This window comes from Nothoprocta perdicaria, unplaced genomic scaffold (genome assembly GCF_003342845.1).
Source record: "Nothoprocta perdicaria isolate Ctin4 unplaced genomic scaffold, notPer1 scaffold_12, whole genome shotgun sequence".
NCBI classification, from domain to species: domain Eukaryota; kingdom Metazoa; phylum Chordata; class Aves; order Tinamiformes; family Tinamidae; genus Nothoprocta; species Nothoprocta perdicaria.
In genome coordinates this window covers 4,687,408-4,694,936 of record NW_020454316.1, presented here as the reverse complement: position 1 = coordinate 4,694,936, position 7,529 = coordinate 4,687,408, and positions in this window count along the sequence as shown.

Genomic DNA, 7,529 nt, shown 5'->3' with positions numbered 1-7,529 from the left:
CTGGCCGCGGAGCCGCGGGCGAGCGGCGAGACCCGCGCAGCCCCCGGTGGCCGCTCCGTGTCGCCAAACTTTTCCCAGCCCGGGCTGGGACGCGGCGGAGGCTGCTGCGGGGCGGCCGACGACTGGGGACGGGGAGCCCCCTCCTCTGCGGGCGGCTTGCGGGTACCGCTCTGGGTCCCTGCTTGGCCAGGGTGCAGGGTCGGGCCCGGAGCGGCTCCCCCGGCCGGGCTTGGGGAGCAGAGCCGGGTTGGGGAGCCCCACTGTCCGCCAGCTCCGTGCTCCCCTGCCCGTCGGGGCTCCCCGATTCGCGGGGGACCCCAGCGGGATGCGCCCTCGCCGGGGCAGCGCGCAGCGTCGCCGCGCAGGTTCCGTGCATCTGTTGCCTCCGGGAAGCCCCTGTGCTCCGAGGGAGGTGCCGGGGGCCGTGTCCCCCCCCCCGGGCACGGGGCTTTCCCCGAGCCGCGGCTCCCCGCGTCCCCTCCGCGCCGCGCTGCGCGGGGAACATCCCCGCAGGGGGGCCGGGGAAGCCGGCGTGGCCCTGGGCGATGGCGGGGATGGGGATGGGGTCTGTGGCAAAGCCGCTTCCCGGTTCGGTCCCCCCCGCTCCCCGGTCTCGCCGATCGCTGCTGAATTCCCACGCCGCCGCCGTGGACCTGCCTCCCCACATGCTCTCTCCTCCATCGGCTATTTTTGTCCCCGCGAAACGTGCCGCACATAGAGCTTTAATTAAGGAAAAATAGTGGAGGAGGGTGGCGGAGGTAGAGGGGACTGGCGGGAAAAGTCTCCCCGCTGGAGCAACCCCCGACCCCGCATCCTCGTCCAGGGCGGGGGATGCGGAGCTGGTACCCATGAGAACTGGACAGATGGAGCAGGGCTCCCGTCGCACTGATTGCTCGGGGGAGTTGGAAGGGGGTAGATGTTCGCCTATGAGTCTGAGCCGTTTTCGTGGTTAAAAAAAAAAAAAAAAAAATCGGAGGCGGGGGGAGACGGGGGGAAGAAGCGTGGTCCTGCCCGGTGGATGTGTTGCGGCGTTAATTATAATGACAGATGTTGCTGTAAAGTTCCGTCTCCGTTACCAAATTTTTGCTAAGCCCAGAGGACAGGGGCACTTACCAATCGGCGGAGCTTTCTGTTAAACAGCAGCCGGAGTTGCCAAAGAATTTTCTTGATTGCATTTTAATGGAGTGCAGATAATGATGCCCCAGCACCCCCCACCCCCCGCACCCCGAGGCGCTGCGAGAAGGGGCGCCCTGCTCCGCTCCTGCTTTGGGGCGGCGGGGACGGGCCCGGGCCGCGGGGTGCCGAGGGGTCCGGCGGTTGTTCTGGCAGGAGGAGGAGGATGCAGGGATGAAGCACCCTGTCCTGCTCGGGACTGTCCCCGCTTGCCCGAGCGTCCCAGCTGGCGGGTCCCGCTCCGGCCGGGGCTGCGGCGGTGCCGGGCAGGACAGGGGCCCCTCTGGGCTCTGCGGCGGCGGGAAGCGGGTCCTGCCGCCGCCTGGGGTCTGTCCCGCTCCAGTCCTTCCCGGGGGTCCCTCGGGTGGGAGGTGGGACCGGGCCGAGCCAAGCGCCGGACACTGCGGGAGCGACGGTGACCTTGGGGACGCGAAGGCGACCGGGTCTTTCCCCGTGTGGGGGACCCCTCGTCCAAGCCACTGGGGACACGCACAGAGCGTGCCCCCCACCCCAGCGCTTCCAGCGCCTCCAGCTCGGAGCCGCCTGGTACCCGCTCCCTTTCCCTGGCACTTCTCCTTCAGGGAAGAATCTTCCGACCGCGGTGCTGCCCGCTGCGCTGCCCGCTCCCACGCTGGGATTTGCGCCCACGGGAAAAGCCAGGACGGGCCGGGGCTTGGGGTGGACCCGGTATCAACAGGTCCCGCTGGTGCGGGGGGCACCGGGCCCGCTGGGCTCAGGTGAGAAGCGGCCGCACACGCGGTCTCCTCGCCGGAGTTCAGCTCCCGCTGCTCGCAAGCTGCGTTTCCTTGCCGTCTTGGGAGGTATTAAATATTTAGAAGTTTGCGGATAGAGCGGTCATTAAGATAAACTGATGGCAACATTTCAAAGGGGGTGGCACCGCTTATAGACGCGGCATGGATCACCGGGAAGCGGGCAGGGCCCTTCGGGCAGAACTTCGAGTGATATCACCGCAAATTAATGGTCTGTCATCCAGGCGGCGCCGGCAGCGCCCAAATCCAGGCGCTGCTCTCCGAATTTCCGATGGTGCCTTTAAAAGGGGGAAAACAGATCGAGCCGCTTTCCCGGGCTGCAAGTAAAAACCTCGTGCCTTGTGCAGAGAAGAGTTTCGCCAATTTACCCGAAGTTTAGCACCTAAAATAACATCCTGGGGAGTCGGGATAACTTAAAAGGAAAAGTCGGAGCAGGGCTAAACTTCGGCAGGTCGCTCTGAGAAGCGTCTCCCGGAATGATGTGGAGCCGCCGGGGGAGCGGGAGCCCCCGGCCCTGCCTCCCCCCCCGTACTTGTCCGGGCGGCTGCTGGACCCCCCCGAGCCGCGGGTCCCCACGGGGGGGACTCGCTCGCCCCCTCCCGATGGAGGCAGCTCTTTCGTATGCGGCTTGGCTCGGGCAGCAGCTTCGAGGGAAGGGAGTGTGCCATGGGTGCGGAGGGAGGGAGAAACCGAAACGGGAGAGGGATCATGGGCGAGGGGCGGGGGGAGGAAAGAAGGTAGAGAGAGGGGGCTGGAGGATGGCCGGGCAAGGGGGGCTGCACCAAGAGTACGGAGGAAGAAAAGCCCCGAGGGCGCCCCGATACTGCGGTGATGGGCGCGGGGGCAGCGCCTGCCCGCCCGCGCTGCGGCTCGGGTGAGGGTTCCCCTGGGCAGGGAGATCCGCCGGGGCTGCGCTGCCACGCGTGTCCCGGCCCGGGCTGGGGCAGCGCCTCTCTGTGACATGAGAAAGTGGCTGGAAAGGGGCGAGGCGTCACACGCTCTGCCTCCGGGAGGCAGGGAAACGCTGAGGGACCGATGGGAAGGCATGAATGAATGAATCTCCATAAAGAGCCCCAAGCAGCAGGGAGAGGGAGAGAGAGGAGGAGGAAGGAGGAGAGGAAGAGCCGGAGCGGGGCAGGCAGCGAGCGGCAGGTAAGGAGGCGCCGGGTCCGCAGCGCATCCCCGGGCCGATGTGGGGCAGAGCCCGGGCCGCAGGAGCCCTGGCCAGGGTCTCCCCTCTATGGGTCTTTTTTTCCCTTTGGAGAGAGGGGGGTATCCAGGCTCTCTTCCTCCCTCCAAAAGGCGGAATCCCCCAAAGTTCCCAGCACCCGTGGCCGCGGGTCTGACGGCTCCGGAGGAGAGGAGCGAGGACTGGACCAGCAGCACCCGCAGCGGCTCCAAGAGCCGCTTCCCCGGGGCAGGGGCTGCCCGGGCTGCGCTCGGCGCTGCAGCCGGGAGCAGCGGCCGAGCGGGGCGGCAGCTCCCCCGGCGGGGACCGGCACCTGCGGGGTCCAGGGCGGCAGCCCCGAGCAGGGCCCAGCCAGCCCCATGGCGGTGACACTAATGCCACTTCCCCGTCCTGGTATCTAAACCTCCCCCTCCGGGAGGTCTATCCCCAAGGATGCTGCTTCTGCTCCAGCTCCCTTTGCCTTGGAGCTGAGAGGGTGCGTCATGGAGCTCTGTCTTGGCCCCTCTTTGCCAGCATGTCCCGTGGTTACATAAGGCAGAGGTCAGCACTAATGGGCTGAGGAATGGAGATTTCACTGAGGAAAACCCACATCTGTGCCTGGCCTGGCCGGGCTGCCTCCCTCCTCTGCATCTGCACCAACCCTGCTGCCCAGGGTGAGGCACAGCTCACACTGGCACTCACACTGCCCTGCTCTGCCACCTGCCATCCCCTGCCCGCTGCAGGGATGCTGCCTGTATGTCACACCAGCGGGGAGGCTGCCGGAGGACAGGTACACAGGGCTGCCGTGCCCCTGCCCTGCTGCCTGCGCTCTGGCACTGGCGCAGCGCTACCTGGCACTGCTGCTGTCCGAGCACATCCCCGCGCTCCTACCGCTCGCTGAGCATGCACAGACATGCACCCCTAGGCACGGGCTCTCCCGTGTGACAGTCCTGTGCACTCCTGAGCAATGCGTGCGGCGGGGTTTGCACACAAATACCTGCATGCACACAGCGGGGGGTAGCGCGCTAGCTGGGCACTTGCACCCATGCAGGCCCGCGGGACGGGCTGTGCTGCGGGTGCACGCGTGGGTACGGAGCTGGGTGCGCTCTCTCTACATGCAGACGTGGGTCCTGGACGGCTCCAGCTCCCTCCTCGCGGCAGCTCCCATGCCAGGTTAATGCTGGGGAAGCCGCAGGCTGGCAGGGCCGAGTGGGGCTGGCTGCAGCGGGCAGCTCTGCGGCTCCACACGGCGATGCCCTCCCCGGCCGAGCTGCTCTGAGCGGGGATCAATAATGCTCTTCTGATTGGCTTCTAGTCCCTGCTCAAAGTAGTCACTGCATTAGGACTTGATTTTCTCCCCTTTGACTCCCAGCCAGATTAGATTGTGAATTTGGCTGATTTCAAGCAACCGGGGGAGGGAAGAGTCATACAGCGCGCGCGAGAGAACTGAAATATCCTACAGGATCCCCTGGAGGGGAGAGAAATCAGGTCTAGATAAGAGCTTGTTCTCCCTCTCTAGCTAATACTTTTCTGTTTGATGATCAGAAAACACCAGATCTAACCTCTCACCAGGACGGCTTAACTATGAAAGGTCAGGCTTTTGGCTCCTTCAAGGTGCAAGTTTTATTATTATAAGCAGTGGATTATTTATTTCGGTTTTCCCCTCTGTGCTAAGCATAGGACCATGCAGCACATGCAGACAGAAAGATATAGTCAATGCCCCGATATTTCTGCGTCAAACTCCAGATATAACACTGAGGTCAGAGACTCTTCAAAGCCTGGCTAGGATGGTGACAAGACACTCAGTGTGCGTCCTGGCCGGAGAAGTCCCAGGACTGTTCCTGAGATGTCTCTGCTACCTGTTCCTAAAGATTCAACCCCATCCTTGGGCATTTTTTTTTCCCTGCGTTTTTCTGTTTTTCTTTATGCATAACCTGGGCACACTGGGACAGCCACGGGTTGTAGCAGCAAAGCCCCGTCTCCCTGTAGGACACAGAAGTGGGTGGCCAGGACAGGGGGAAGCAGCTCTGCTCTGAGTCCTGTCCTCCCTGGAGCTTCACTGCTGGCCATCGCAGCACCAGGGCTTCACCCTGGGGCTGTCAAGGAAAACCACAGCCCCCCAGGTGCCAGTGCTCAGTCCTGGAGCTGGTGTGGCCAAAGCCCAGCTCCCAGGTGTGGCCAAAGCCCAGGATTACGGTGTTACTCAGCAAAGGGTGCTGTGAAAAACTGGTGGAGCAGAAGGGCTTAAAAGGAGCTGGCGCAGGGAGCCTGGGAAGCAGGGAGTGTGTGGTTGGAGGGTTGGTGCAGGTAAGTGCTGCTTCTGGAGGTGTTTGTGGTGCAAAGGTGGTGGCATGTGAGGACAGCTGCTCTGGGGGCTGGCTGGGGCTTATCTTGGCTCTGCAATGGGGATGGTGGAATGGGGAAAAGCTGAGGGAGAGGTTGTGAGGGGGGTGGTTTGGGCAGGAGATGTATGGGCAAGTCACTGGTATGTTGGTTTGTGTGAACTTGTATGGCTCTTTGGGGTGGGAAAAAGCTGGTTTTGGGGGGGATTTCCCCAGTTCTGTGTGTGGGTGAGGTGGGGATGTGGTGGTCAGCAGCAAGGTGGTGATGTGAAGGCCTGAGGAGGCTGTGGAGGGAGAGGGCTGGAGTGGAGCCCTGGGTGGGAATGGTGGCCTGAAACTCCCTGCAAGTGACAGCAGGATGCAGAGCTGTGAAACCAGAGGGAATATTGCTGGGGGTGACAATGGGACCCTTGAGGTATGGGGGTTGGTGTAGGGACCCTGGGTGTTCCTCTACCTGGCTATATCCCTGCAAAGTCCTCTTAGCTGTGCTGGCTGCACTTTGGGGTGGAAGAACTTGAAATATGTGAAATATGGCTTGTTTGGTGAGATGATGAATATACGTATACAGAGGACCAGAGAGTCTGGGCCACTGAGTTATCCATGGGGCGTTTGTGGCTATTTAATAGCAATAAGGAATGCTCAGACAGATGGTGCATGGGTTAGCTCTGGGGAGGAGGCTGGAGGCTCCTGGCACCGTGAGGAGTGGAGAAGGTGGCACTGGGGCCCTGCAAGGTATCAGTCTGTGTAAAAGGCCTGGTCATGCTCTCCGGCCCCTTGGGAGGCGAGTGGCATCGCGATGGGAAAAGGCTGCCCTGGCGAGCAGTGCAGCGGGTGTCCTGGGAGTCCTGGCAGTGTTCCCTTACCCCGCTCCCTTGGTGTTATTATTACTTTTTTTCTTTTTCTTTTTTTTCCCTCTGCTACTCTTACAGCATTTCTCTAGGAGTTGCCCAAGGACAACCTCTAGCTCTCTTGCATTTTGAGCTCAGCTGTAATGAGTGTATAGAAACGTATGCGTTTTACTGTATCAGCTGCTATCAGCTTTTAGCTTTATTACAGTGTGTGGCTTTTTTTTCCTGTGTGCGCCAAATTCATTCATTGGATTTAATGGAGTTAAACTGCAGGCAGATTTGGCAACTTGTTTCTATGTATATCTCTGTAAAATAGACAGGCAGAGATAATAAAATTTTACACTTGTATATGGCATCCTTTATGGAAAAGGCTTCCAGTATGCTTTATAAATGGCGTGCATATTTTGCTACGGTATATGCTTATACCTAAGCATAGGATGCTTTAATGCTGCCTCTTTCCTCTTTTACAGTTGTAGCAACTCGGACATGCCCATTTTCTCATGTTTTCCTTGAAAGCATCTCTAGGAGCTAAAACAATTCTACTGTGTTCTTTCCTTCTGTGGAATATTTTTGTTTCTTCCAGAAACCCAGGTGTAGTTAAAAACTGCAGTCCTTGCTGAGAAGGACTTGAAAGAAGAATAACGTATGTGAAGCCTCCTACTGAATTCCCAGTGCTAGTAAACGGTCCCTGCTGCAAGCACAGTATCTCTGGACCTTTCATGGGTGCAAACAGCCTCCTCAAGACCACTTCAGGAGTGTTTTCTTTTTTTTGTGTGTGTGTTTTTGCTTTTCCTGGGATGCCCATTCCCTTGTGCCGAGGTGTGATGACACCCGTTTGCTGGCATCTTCTAGGTTGGGCTTAGATGCTGCTTGCATGCAACATTTTCCCATGTAACGTGAGGAAAATGATGCTTAAGGCCATAGGAGGATGTGTATTTCTAGTTTCTGGATTTGTTTGTTAATGAAGCACTTCTATACCTTTTGGGTCCTTAAACCTGCTAGGTGTGGGCAGGAGCTGTTGGGCACAGGGACAGGGGAGATGGCTGAAGACTGAACTAAGCAGTTACGTGGCTTTGCAGCTCATCTGCGGGTCATTCCTGCTCCATATGGAGTAGGCGAATTCATGATACCAAGGAGAGGATATAGATATGCTGGATAAATGCAAAACAATTGTGAGTGACAAGGACATAAATATATCTGGAGATTCTGGCAACATGAAGATAAACTG